This window comes from Schistocerca cancellata, chromosome 9, assembly GCF_023864275.1.
Source record: "Schistocerca cancellata isolate TAMUIC-IGC-003103 chromosome 9, iqSchCanc2.1, whole genome shotgun sequence".
Lineage (NCBI taxonomy): Eukaryota > Metazoa > Arthropoda > Insecta > Orthoptera > Acrididae > Schistocerca > Schistocerca cancellata.
In genome coordinates, this window is record NC_064634.1 from 206,002,259 (window position 1) to 206,016,122 (window position 13,864).

A 13,864-nucleotide genomic window follows, 5' to 3' on the forward strand; every position below is an offset into this window, starting at 1 on the left:
ACTTTTCATTTGCTTAACTGTATAGAGAGAGTGAATGTTTAGTGCGTATGGAGTGTAGCCTTTGGCGATGAGAGAAAACACCTTGGCGAGGAGAGAGAACTCAAGTGGTGATACACGGTGCAGGCTCATAGTCTAATCCTCTCGAAAAGCATCTTTAGCCACTTAGCGTAACGGACTCAACCCATCACCATCAACAGTGTCGTACATCCTCACTCCCTGAGACAATGCAGACTGGTTTGGTAATCAGCTCAGTAAGTTAGCGTTTAGCCTATGGTCAAGAAATTCTCGCCACCTCGTCCCACCCACTGGCAGCCCAAAATACCAAATTTCGAACCGACTACTTACAAGTCGAGCGTCACCAAAAAAAAAAAAAAAAAAAGCTCAAATGGCTCTAAGCACTATGGTACTTAACATCTGAGGCCATTAGCCCCCTAGACTTAGAACTACTTAAACCTAACTAACCTAAGGACATGACACACATCCATGCCCGAGGCAGGTTTCGAACTTGCGACCGTAGCAGCAGCGCGGTTCCGGACTAAAGCGCCTGGAACCGCTCGGCTACAGCGGCCGGCTGAGCACCACCACGCAAGAGTGTGTTAGACGTCGAGCCATGTCAATTTGCGCTTTGTCAGTGTCGCGTACGTCACTGGAGTTGTTCCATTTGCGACCCGTATCTTCGTTAGATTGTTTCCCCAATCGTCTCTGCTCCGCTTGCATACTTGTCTTAACGCGTCACGTTTGCACAACGCCATCAGCCGACATACAGTCTGGCAGTGGACAGTGGTTACAGTGTTGATCTCACCTTGAAGAAAGAGAGTTACTTTTGTTTCGGCAAAGTTGAATGGTTCTGTGTGGCACCTGAGCACTATATCGTCAGACTTTGTTCAAATGGTACAAATGGCTCTGAGCACTGTGGGACTTAACTTCTGAGGTCATCAGTCCCCTAGAACTTAGAACTACTTAAACCTAACTAACCTAAGGACATCACACACATCCATGCCCGTGGCAGGATTCGAACCTGCGACCGTAGCGGTCGCGCGGTTCCAGACTGCAGCGACTAGAACCGCTCGGTCACCCCGGCCGGCGTCAGACTTTGTATTAGAGGTCTTAGTGAGAATGGTAGACTCCTCCTGTAGTGATGAACGATGTTTTATTATGTCACTGAGCAATGGAGCTGGTCCACACAAGGAACTGACGGTCACTGCTCGACATAAGAAATTACGAGTCAGTGCTTGACAAAGTCCGACTATTAAAGTTAATACTGCATCCGATCAATAGGAAGTTCTCCAGCGTCTAAGCTCGACCAGTGGAATAGCAAGTTTCTAACGGTATCTAAAAATTCTGAGTCCCAATGAGGCAGAGGTCTGCGATGAACGGTGGCTGCACCTGCGACGGTTGAGCGGTTCGAAGAACGTACGACAGGTAGCGTCCGGTGAGGCCTGGTCTGCAGCGAGCGGCAGCTTCTGCACAGTGCACACGGAGTCTCCGTAGCGGCTCGTGGAGCGTACGGAGAAGCTGAGTGCAGTGAGACTGTGGTCGGTGACAAGCGGCGACCGCACGGGCGACGGCGAGGCGGCTCGGGATGTCCTGCAGGCAGCGTTACACGGGGCTGTGGTCGCCAGAGCTGTGCCTCCATTCTGGGACAGCTTGACCGCTGCTAGAGACTTGTGTCCAGCAGTGGAGCTCGGCTGGAACACTCTGGATATGCTTTTCTTCCTTTATTGTTATTTGAACACCTTTACATGACAGGTAGGCCGGCAGCGGCCTATCGATGCCGTTCTTCGGCCACAGATAACACAAATAGTATATAAAAAGGCATAGAAAAACAAAACAAACACGGTGGGTAAAAAATGGGGACAGACATATATAAATACATGTAGCCGTTCACAGGCGCATTTGTCCGAATAAAAAAAAGTTTAGCACTTGTACACAAACAGAGAAGACAGAAATTAAACACGTGAACGGTGGAGCACAAACGGTGAGACACTTAAGCACCAACACGAAGACACACACAAACACTGGGGACGATCTCCGGCGCACGAATATTCACTGTTGATGCACAAAGCCGGGGACCTGCCAAAGGAAAAAGGTGTGGGTAGGAGGGAGAGGGGGTGGGGGAGGGAAGAAAGAAGGGGGGGTAGGGGAAGCCTGGGGGGGGGAGGAGAGAGGAAGGAAAAGGGAGAGAGGGTGCCCTGGGGGAAAAACACAAAGGGAGGAAGGGGAGGATCAAAGTTGGTAGGAGGGGTAAATGGATGGGATGAGAGCATCATCAGGGAGGGGGAGTTGAAGAAGCCACCTTGGGCAAGGGTATGGAGTGTGGAGAGATGGAGAGTGCGTGGGATGTGGGAGTAGAGGCACGGCAGCAGATGGGGGTGGGAAAGGATGTGAGAGACAAGCGGGTGAGGGGGATCAAGTTTGCGGGAGGTGTAAAGGATCCGTATCCGTTCGAGGAAAAGGAGGAGGTGTGGGAACGGAATTAGATCATACAGGATCCGTGCGGGGGAGGGGAGCCAGATGCGATAGGCGAGGCGGAGCGCCTGGCGTACCAGGATTTGTAGAAGGTAGGAGGGGCAGAAGATCCAGGCGAGATGGGCGTAGCAGAGGATAGGGCGGATGAGGGATTTATAAGTGTGGAGGATGGTGGAGGGGTCCAGAGCCCATGTGTGGCCAGAAAGGAGCTTGAGGAGGCGGAGTCGGGAGCGTGCCTTGGCTTGGATTGTCCAGAGATGGGGGGGTCCAGGAGAGGCGACGGTCAAGGGTGACGCCAAGGTACTTGAAGGTGGGGGTGAGGTTGATAGGACGGCCGTAGATGGTGAGATAAAAATCGAGGAGACGGAAGCATGGAGTGGTTTCGCCTACAATGATCGCCTGGGTCTTTGGGATTGACCTTGAGCTCTGGCTATGCGTCGGACAGTTGGTTATATACGCGCTGGGAAGCTTACACGATCGGTACACAGGCGGCACGTGACCGGTCTAGGAAAATAGTTCTGCGGTGGTGGCGCCGCGTGGGCGACATCGACGATTTGGTGTTGTGCGGAACTTCCTGTAGGCCTGCCGGTAAATATGTTTTGATGTTTACCGGCGGTGAACGCGAAGCGGACTCTTCCGCTGATCTAGTGTTTATTACTGGCGATCGAGTTGCGGCGAGACCGTCGCCGGCAATCCGACTGTTGTGCGGTACAGCCGAGTTTGTCAGGGGTACGGCATTCGGATACAACAGAGCCCGAGTACTTATGCTAATTGCGCCTCGCAGAACACTGAGATTTGTATGATTACCGGAACATCTCTCTCGAGTGCTTAAAAACTATAAAAAGAACAGTTGGCCTAGAGAGTATGGTTTGCTACTGCCACAGGCCGACGGAAAGATACAGAAGGCGGTAGCTGGTCGTTGCTAGCAAGAGGGTGATGGTCTCGTGTGGGGGACGTTCACGTGAATTGCTACACAGACATGGTAATTTCTGCGATCGGACCGCACAGAGACAGATCACGTACACCATTATATTCAAATAAAATACCTCTCTGAAAATATGTGTATTCAGCGAGACACTGCACTAACCCAATTATCTCAAATTTTGTCACAATAACTCAAATTCTGACAAACTGACAATCATCGAGGGCAAGAAGCTTCTCTCAAACAATGAGACAGGTTCAGGAAACACCACCCCTGTCATACTTACGAGGGCTGATCAACAGCGACTGAGATGTTTATTACCCCATTCCAGTGTTTACATGATCTTTTTCGAGGTATTCCCTTCCTACTTGACTGCGCTTTTTATGGCGCCTCTGCAGTCTTCGAACACACGCTGCAGGTCATTCTTTGTCAGGTCCTTGAGAAGCACCTCACTTTTCTTGAGCTGTGTTGCAGAGTTCTCAAATCGAATGCCCCGAAGCTTTGCCTTTAGCGACGGAAATAACAAAAACACACACAGTGCGCGAGATTGGGGCTATAAGGCGGATGAGGTCACAGGTAATGATAAATTGAGCCAGAAACTGCGATAATTTGATCTGCGATATGGGGCCATGCATTGTCATGATGAAGTCGCCACCCAGTCCGAGGAAGTTCTGGGCGTTTCCTTGCAATGTGCTTCCTCATTTTAGTCAGTACTGACGTGTAATATGCTGCTGTAACAGTTGCGTGACGGAGAACGGTATCCTAGTAAACCATTCCATGACAGTCATAAAATGTGCTTATCATCACTTTCCCTGCAGATGGAACAACTTTCGCCTGTTTTGGTGAGGTTTCCACACTGTGCTTGCTAGTTTTCCTTCAGGCTCGTAATGGTGCAGCCAAGATTCATCACCAATGATAATAGTTTCTAGAAACGCATCGCCTTCATCAACAAAGAGAGGTAGTACCTCATGGCTTGTCTTCATTCGCACAGCCTTTTGTTCGGGGGTCAACAGACGTGACACCCAACTGGGACAAACAAGGGTCATACGGAGATGATCTTGGATAATCCTAAAGACACTACAATACGAATACTTCACTCAGGTTGTTCTCTCGGTCAATTACAGCAGCTACATTGATGTTGACTTCAGTCACAGCAGCAGCCGAAACACCAAGTGCACAATTCGGCCTTCTTTCAAGTCCTTCAACTAACTGAACACTTTCGTACGAGGTAGTGCATCTTCAACGTACGCTTGCTGCAGTTTTTCGTAAGTTTCAGAGGCTGTATGGTTTAAACGAAAATAGAATTTTATTGCGCCGTAGTGCTGTTCTCGTGTCACCTCCATTATTTGATATAATGGAGATGAAATGCAGAAAGCATCTACAGAACAGAGCATTACTACCAACCTACCGGTACGAGAGTGATGTCGCCTATGAACATTACGCGTGAAAACCCACTCTTTTCAAACATTCGTGGTACAGATGGGAAATTATCAGGGAAGCTACAGGAAAAAATCAGTCTCAGTCTCTGTTGATCAGCCCGCGTAGTTGCTATTTTCAAACACAATGTCTTGCAAATAGTCGACACAGTTGAACTGGTAGTTTCCTTCTAAATCTTTAAAAGGCCCTCGCTGATAATAAACATACGATCATACAAGACATCTTCCCAAATACACTATCTGATCAAGACCATCCGGACACCTATTAGTGGACACTAACACGGGATGTACCCACCCCTCGTCTTTATGACGGCCTGAACTCTGCTGAAGACACTTTCGGTGAAGTGTCTGGAAGTCTATGGAGGAATGGCAGCCCATTTCGCCTCAAGAACCGAAACCAGCGAAGGTAGCGATGTTGGACGCTCGAGTCTGCAGGTGAAGTCGGCATTCTAACTTATTCCAAAGGTGTTCCATTGGTTTCATTTTGCGACTCTGGACAGACTAGTCCGTTTAAGGAATTGTACTGTCCACAGACCATTGCCTCACTGATGTTGCTTCAAGGCGGGGTGCATTATCGTGCTGACACAAGCGACCAACGTCTCCGGACTCTTCCTCTATTGTACACAGTGCACTGTGCTGTGAAATATGTTCGTATCCTTAACTACCGTAAGAGGACCAGATCCTAATACGAAAACCCCGGCGAATCCAGCACCACTTCCCCTTAGTTCACTCCTGGCACTACACTCAATGGCGGGTAACGGTTCTCCGGGCATTCGCCAAAGCCAACCCATTGCCTCGGGGTATAGTGTGACTCATCACTCCAAATCACTCGTTCCACCACCTCAAGCATCTGACTACAGAAATGTGTGGCTTATGAGGCGCTGCTAGACTATTATATCCCGTTCTTTTTAGCTCCCTGTACATAGTCGTTGTGCCAGCTGGACTACTGATGGAATTTCGGACCTCGCGAGTGATTCCTTCCGCTGACTGCGATTTTTACAGCCACCCTCCGCAGTGCTCGGCGGTCCCTGTCTGTCTGTACATAAGGGCTGCCTGGTTTGATGTTCCTTCGGGTTTCCACTTCACAATCATATCATCAACAGTCGACTTGGGCAACTTTAGAAGGTTGAAATTACTGTTACTCAGGTGACAGGCAATGACTGGTCCACGTTCGAAATCAGTGAGGTCTCCTGACCGTACCGTTCTGCTGCCACTGTTTCTCTACTGACAACATTATATTCCCCAACTTTTTTTGTACTGGTCGATCCGTTTCTCGTGACATCTAGTGGTCAATTACGCATTACATAGGGGTGTCCGGACACTTTTGATAAGATAATGTTTTGTGATAGACTTGAGGAGCTTCTTATTAGTACAACACAGAACTTCACGGTGAATGTTCAGCAGAAACGAAAGCACTAGTAACATCGTGAGTGCTCCGAGATAGGGTGCTGCCTCAACATACGTAAACGATTTATCAGGTCAGTCAGATTGTCTACAGGAAAGTAACACCACTAGACGATTGTAAGGGAATGCCAATCGACGTTTTCTTTTCATTATGACTGGCTGCGGACCATATGCCAATTTCAGTTCCACCTCATTTGCTCTTTTCTCTTCCTCCAATATTCTCTCATCTTTTCACCATGTCTCTTTTTTGCTCTACGCACACTATCTCACACCTGTTCTCATATCACATGCACTGTGGTAAAGTAAAGCTATCCGTAACCCCGAAGTTGGTTTCAACTTCATAGTGCTTTATTAGTGATGATCCTATTGGAGGTGCTATTCTTCCCTTCCTCCGACCTTAGAAATTCACATTCAGACGCGAGAGAACTAATATGCGACAGAAAATATCGTACGATCAACTACAGATAAAACTCTGAACCTTTCTAGCACCTCCCCATTGATCCACTGTGCCATAATTTGCCTTGCGAACCTTCTATTATGAACGCTTTCCTTTTAGAATTATTTCTTTCTTCTGTTGCTTCTTCTTGTTTTATGTTGTGCGTTGTGTCTTTTTTAATTACTCAGGATCAACTTGTTGGTAACACCATTTCCCAGGCATACAAAAAGACCTAATTCGTGTGCAAATGTCGTAGAACTGTACTATAAATCGTGTTGTCAATTATTTGTAGTGTCACTACATCACATTAATATCTGGGGCGAAATCGATGAAATACAATTACCGTCTGAACAGGGATTTGAAGCCTAGACCTTTCCGTGAAAAAGTTAATGCTCTACAGACTGGGCTATTCGATTTCTGCGACCCTTTTTTCATTGTCTGAATTTGCTATGTAGTTGTCCTGGAAGAAGACATTGCTGCTGTATGGCTCTACTGTAACGGTAGCAGGTCGTATATCGCCAGGAAAGTGTAACAGACGTACAAGTAATTTGCATCAGAATAGTAGAAACAAAGACGACATTACTCTCGAGAAACGCTGTAGAAGATAATTTAGGAAATTTACCAATTATGCGAGAAGGCAAAATAATTTTAAAAACCTATACAGAAGTTTTTGAAATTTGCTTTCGAAAACGTTAATTTGCGGTGCCTGCCTCATACATGAAAAGTCTAATTATAAGATTACAAACAGTATCTGCCGAATCATACGTCTAACGTTATGCAGACCGGAAGTTACTGCTCCTTCGATGATTTTTCAGCCAAGATAATCGCCTACGGTTCCTGGTTGGGATTCCACGTGAACATAATTTCTTCAGCAGATGTCAGTGAGACACTGACTTCAGAATCAATAAGTATTGACAACATAAACACGCAAGCGTTGTTTTGTTCAGGGGGAGTATTATGGCTATCAAATCGTCACAAGGAGGTTTTCTTGTTTCCCTTGTGACAGTTATAATTATGAATGGTCAGAAAGTATTAATTGTCATTTGATGTATTTAACGACCTTACAAGTGAAAAGTTCAACATAATAACGTTTATCGTGAATATCACCTGCATTGCGCACCGTAGAAGTAAATAGAAATCCTTTGCTAGGGAAACGTGTAGCTCCATCTTTTTGACAGATTAAGGAAAGTGAAACTATCCGAACGTATACAGCTACACAAAACAGACGCCATCCCGGCACAAACTAGCTTTAAGAAACAGCAAATCGCTGAAGTCGCCTATATTTTCTCTAGGAATGACGTTTCGCTTTATCGTTTGTTAAATTACGGCTTTGCTTCCAGCAAGAATACTCCACTACCAAAAAGAGGGCATTTCAGCGTATAATATTATATAGATTCTCAAAATCACTTCTTTGCTTCTCGTAGACGGGAAACATTTATGTCACGCGGAGACGAAGCTGCATCGAAAGTGAACTGGGTTTAAAAGGAAATTTGAGATATATAATTATCATAGTAAACATACCGCATTCTTCAGTAAATCAGAATTTGTGAATCTCAGGATCGTAACAACTCCAGTAGCTAATAACATAACTGATGAATGATTCTGCGGGATTATGGTAGTTCACTAAAGTCGCATATTAACTCTTACACGTTCTTCACAGTGCATGGTGGATAGGGTTCCGCGTCTGTTTACTATGTAAGCTGTGTTTTACGTGTCTAATTTTTATCGCCAGCCTGTATCCAATCTAATTCACAACGTATATGCTCCTGATTCAGGTCTCTAGAGTTTCATGACATGACTTTCTTCTTGCGTTTGATTTCGGACTTATCTTCGTAGTGTCTTATTTTATCTCGCATCCGATGACTCTACATCAGTGTTTGAGATTTTAGACTGTACTCTCTCTCTCTCTCTCTCTCTCTCTCTCTCTCTCTCTCCGGTTCGTAATTCGCTAAGCAGTAGGAGTTTATTCCTTTTTGAAAAGGGAAGAGAAAACACTGAAAGCCACCGATGAAAAACACTACAGATGGCGAAGATTATATTTTATTAGCGTGGTAAATTGCAAAGCTGCGTGGGAGCCGAGTCCTCAGCTGTAATCCTAGAGCTGCTGGGCCTGGCGGCCATCTTATAAGGGTCGGCCATAGCTATAGATAGCGCGCCAACTGGGCCCCAGCCGGCTCTGTCAAAACCTAGCGCCGCCACCGCTACCGCCACCGCCACCCGCCCACGCGTTTGCGAACGGCTTCCATGCCCCAGCTGCCCGTGTCTCCGACGGGCACACGTCCTTCGTGACACCGGCGCACATACCGGGGAAACTCTCGCAGCTGGCTCTCTCTCTCGCCATCCAACTATGTTATTTGTCTGAAAGAATACGCAGACACACATACAGGTGCAGTTGATGATAACTCTTAGTGTATTACTCGCTGGATCTGGCCTAAAACGCATCCAGTTAGGTGGAAAAAATTCTGTGACAAGTCTGGGTTCAGTTTTGAGTAAGGTCACCGTCTGATAGTACAATGCACGCCAAGTTCTTTCACCCCTCTCCCACAACCTCCCCCCACTCCCAAAATAAAACTTGGCGCCATCCTCATTTTCAATGTGCCACAGATCCCTAGCATTTTAATAATAACAGCAAAAGAATAGAGTATACAGGGTGTCCCAGTGGAAAGAACTATGAGTACTTCTTCATCTTCGATAGTGTGAAATGAATCTCTTCTACTGCAGGCTCGTTGTTTTCCATATTTTGGGAGGAGGTAGTATGGACCAAAACAAGAAAAAACAGTAGCAAAGATGAACATACGCTCATAGCTCTTAAGGTGAGCACCTTAGGGTCCATATTCACTAGACCTTTTTTTCTTGTTTTGGCCCATACTGCCATCTCCCAAAATATGGAAAATTAAAGAGCTTGCAGTACAGGAGATTTACTTCACGCATCGAAAGGAAGAAATGCTCAAAGCTCGTAAGGTATGCATTTTAGAGCCTTTGATTACTAGACTATTTTGCTTCAAATGATTGTTCCTGATGTATCCCTGAATATTGACCATCCCAGCAACAACAACAACAACAACAACAAAATAATTTGTTAATAAAAATAACACAGATGAAATGTTGTAATATAATAATTATATTAATAATTCCACTTCAGCAAAAATTCCAAGAACTTACAATTCAGAAAAATACATCATTTGAAAAGCATTCCTCTAAAAATTTGAGTCATCCATGAGTCACGCAACTGATTACAAACTGTAACAGCAACAAAATCACAACTTTCACAGTCTCATACTTTACACAATTCACACAATATCATATCAAAGCATGCACTCAGAGTTACTGATGCTTCACTTAGAACTACTAATGTGAATCCAGGCCTGCAGACTAGTCTTTACAAGTGTGTAAATGGGGAGATGGGCAAGTGGGGGAGATATGCTGTTTCTTTTAGCTGATTTTGCTTGCATTTGGGAAGTAAGTCACTGTGTTATTTTTTTCTTAGTAGACAGTCTTTCCCTTTCTGTCTTGTCTTACTCAACTTCTTGTGGCTTGCCAATCATACATGTGGATGATGAATCAAGCTAAATTTGCTGTTGTGAGCAGGTATGGTCAGCCTGTGAATGAGAGCCTTTTCCCGGCTGGCATAAGCCCATCCTCTTGGACAGATCCTCATGCAAACAACTGAAGAGTATCCAATGTTAAACAAAGGTTGTAATTTTTTTTAGAATTCATTGCTATTTTCAGTACTCATGCTACATTATCCTCCAAAAGCTATCTGAGGAATTCGGAAACTGATATATATGTAAAAACATGGACACATACTAAAATGTTCATAACTGTGGTGGTGTGGTGTCTTAATCTGTGTGACATCCCCCCCCCCCTGCCACCCTCCCCTCCCCCCTGCCCACTGGATCTGCATCTGCTTCGCCGGCCGAAGTGGCCGTGCGGTTCAGGGCGCTGCAGTCTGGAACCGCAAGACCGCTACGGTCGCAGGTTCGAATCCTGCCTCGGGCATGGATGTTTGTGATGTCCTTAGGTTAGTTAGGTTTAACTAGTTCTAAGTTCTAGGGGACTAATGACCTCAGCAGTTGAGTCCCATAGTGCTCAGAGCCATTTGAACCATTTTTGCATCTGCTTCTACAAAACATAAATCTAACAAAATTTTGGGTCTGTGGAAATGGGAAGCACATGTAACTAATATGTCAAATAACTTCCATCAATATGTCATGTTCTAAGAATACTGAAATCTACTGCAAGCAAGCCAAAAGAAGAACAGGCCTACTACACAGGCTAAATTTTCTGTTTCTCTATGGTATAATTTTGAAGAAATGCAATTTAAAGCCGGCCGGTGTGGCCGAGCGGTTCTAGGTGCTTCAGTCTGGAACCACGCAACCGTTACGGCTGCAGGTTCGAATCCTGCCTCAGGCATGGATGTGTGTGACGTCCTTAGATTAGTTAGGTTTAACTAGTTCTAAGTCCCATAGTGCTCAGAGCCATTTGAACCATTTGCAATTTAAACATAATGTACTTAAAATATGAAAAAAGGTCATTCTTGATTGTTTACATCTGCATTACTGAGATGGTCACTCTAAACATTCCTTGTTCAATTGCCATGAAACTATCTTATTCACAAGTTGTAAGTTTTCACCGATCAGACTACACTTAGTCTGTATGAGTGTGACATGTGTATTGTTTTGTTCATACGGTACTTCAATGCATGCTCATTTGACGCTATGTACCAGCTTTGGGTTTCACCCTTTCCTTGCTCTCATCCTCATTGTCACTAACACCAACAAAACATCAACATCTACATACATACTCTACAAACCACATATGGTGCATAGCGGAGGGTATCTGGTACCAGTATCAATGATTTCCTTTCATGTTCCAATCATAAATACAGTCAGGGAAAAATGATTGTATATAAGCCCCCATACAAGCCCTGATTTCTCTTATCTTACCTTCATGGTCCTTACATGAAATGTACATTGGCAACAGCTGAATCATTTCTGCAGTCAACTTCAAATGCCAGGTTTCTAAATTTTCTCAAAAGTTTTTTGCAAAAAGAATATCGCCTTTCATCCAGGGAGTGCCATTTGAGTTCACAAAGTATCTCCATAATACTTGCATGCTGGCCAAACCCACTGGTAACAAATCTAGCTGCTCACATTTGAATTGCTTCAATATCTTCTTTTAATCCAAACTGTTGGAGATCCCAAACACTCAAGCAGTAGTCAAGAATAGTCACACTAATGTTCTACATAGTCTTCTTTACAGATGAACCACATTTTCCTACAATTATCCCAATAACCCAAAGTCAACCATCTGCCTACCCTACTACCATCTCTACATCACTTTCCAACTTTACACCTAGATATTTAATTGATGTATGTCAAGCAGCACACTGTATACCAAGATTGTAGGATTGTTTTTCCTATTCCTCTGGATTAACTTACATGTTTCTACATTTAAAAAAGCTGCCATTCGTTACATAAAATAGAAATTTTGTCTAATTCATCTTCCTCCTACTGTCACTCAATGATGACACCTTCCCATACACAATAGTCTCATCAGCAGTCAGTCATACATTGCTGCTCACCCTGTCTGTCAGATCATTTATGTACATAGCGAATAAGAAAAAACCTGTCACATTCCCCTGCAGCATTCCTCACAATACCCTTGTCTCTGACGAACACTCACCATTGAGGACAACATACTGGGTTTTGTAACTTAAGAAGTCTTCAAGCCACTCACATATATGGGAACCTATTCCATACATTCATGCCTTTAACTGTCTGCAGTGGGCCAACATGTCAAATGCTTTCTGGAAATCTAGAAACATGGAATCTGCCTGCAGCCTCCATCAATGTTTTGCAGGATATCATGCAAAGAAAGGGCAAGCTGAGTATTTCATGGATGATGCTTTCTAAATCCAGGATGATTTGTAGGCAAAAGCTTTTACGTCTCAAGTAAATGTATTATACCCAAAAAATGCAACACTATGCTTCTACATATACAATAATCAGTCATTTCAACAAGATAGTATGCATAAGTGGCATCAACAGGAAACAATTCCATCAAATCTTGAGCTCCTCAAGTGAATGAAAAATAAACTTTTCCGATATCATATGTACAGAAGCTCCACTAATTAAATTACGATCCCAAGGGCACACAAAATGAGTTTTGACAAGTGAAAAATCAATAAATGACAATAATTTCCAACAATGACAAGAATAAGACATTGGATTGTCAAGAGCAAAGATTTGGTTGTTAAGAGCAAGAGTTCATACTGTGGCAAATATCTTCCTGTTTTATAGTGTATGGTAAAAGAGCAAATTTCTCAGCTTATTGCAGCGAAAGATGTTCATTTACACAGTGAACAGATTCCTTACCTGAAAGATCTTGCAAAATATACATCTTCAGTTGTGATAATGTATTCAGGATGTTGGACAGCCACCAATTTATTTAAAGTGGCACTAGGAGGAAGTCAAATGGTACCATATCTCATGAACAGAATGAGTATTTCAGCAAGGCATATTTCACAACACTCAGTTTTCCCAATGGCAATGCATATATATGGCAAGGTGCATTGTCAAGGTGTAAGATAATTTTTTATTTATTTTGTAATGCACACTTCTTCTCATATTATTTGTGCATAAAACATATATATAGTGCTTATCTGTTATTGTTTTGCCCTTTCCAAGGTAACCAGTAAGATGAATCCCTTTAGTACCCTAGGAAACACTGGCTATAACTTCCCCAATAGATGAAATTATGTCTTTCAGTGGAAGATCTCTGGTTTACAAACATTCCATTCATTGTTTTTTTTTCATTTATGAAGTGAAGTGGCAGCAAGCAAAATTAGTTGTATTCTTTTTAACATAGTTAAAACGTTTCTGCGGAATTCATTTTGCATTAGCTTTTGATCAGGATTTGACAAGTGCATCCTGCACAAAACTTTCCCATGCCTAATTTTTCTTACAAAATATGCCACACTCTTTCTTGTGATTGCCTAAGGCAACAGCTATTTTGTAAACATTTAATTATGTTGCTTCAGAACCTTTGTCACCAAGCAAGGTATCTCTATATTTAAGATGATGGAAGGAACTTCAGAAAGTAGAAGTAGACCTGTCTACAGCACAAAAGTTGATATTAACATTGCAGTACTAAACACTTTGCTGTTGTAGACCCACACCAACCACATTATTAAAA

The 13,864-nt window shown here is 43.9% G+C and overlaps 1 protein-coding gene across 4 annotated transcripts in view; it reads left to right on the forward strand.

Annotated features, from left to right (window-relative positions):
• The window catches only part of LOC126101567 (PDZ and LIM domain protein 3), a 384,428-nt gene that overhangs the window by 314,858 nt on the left and 55,706 nt on the right, over positions 1-13,864 (forward strand). The gene's annotated exons all lie outside the window — the stretch shown is intronic.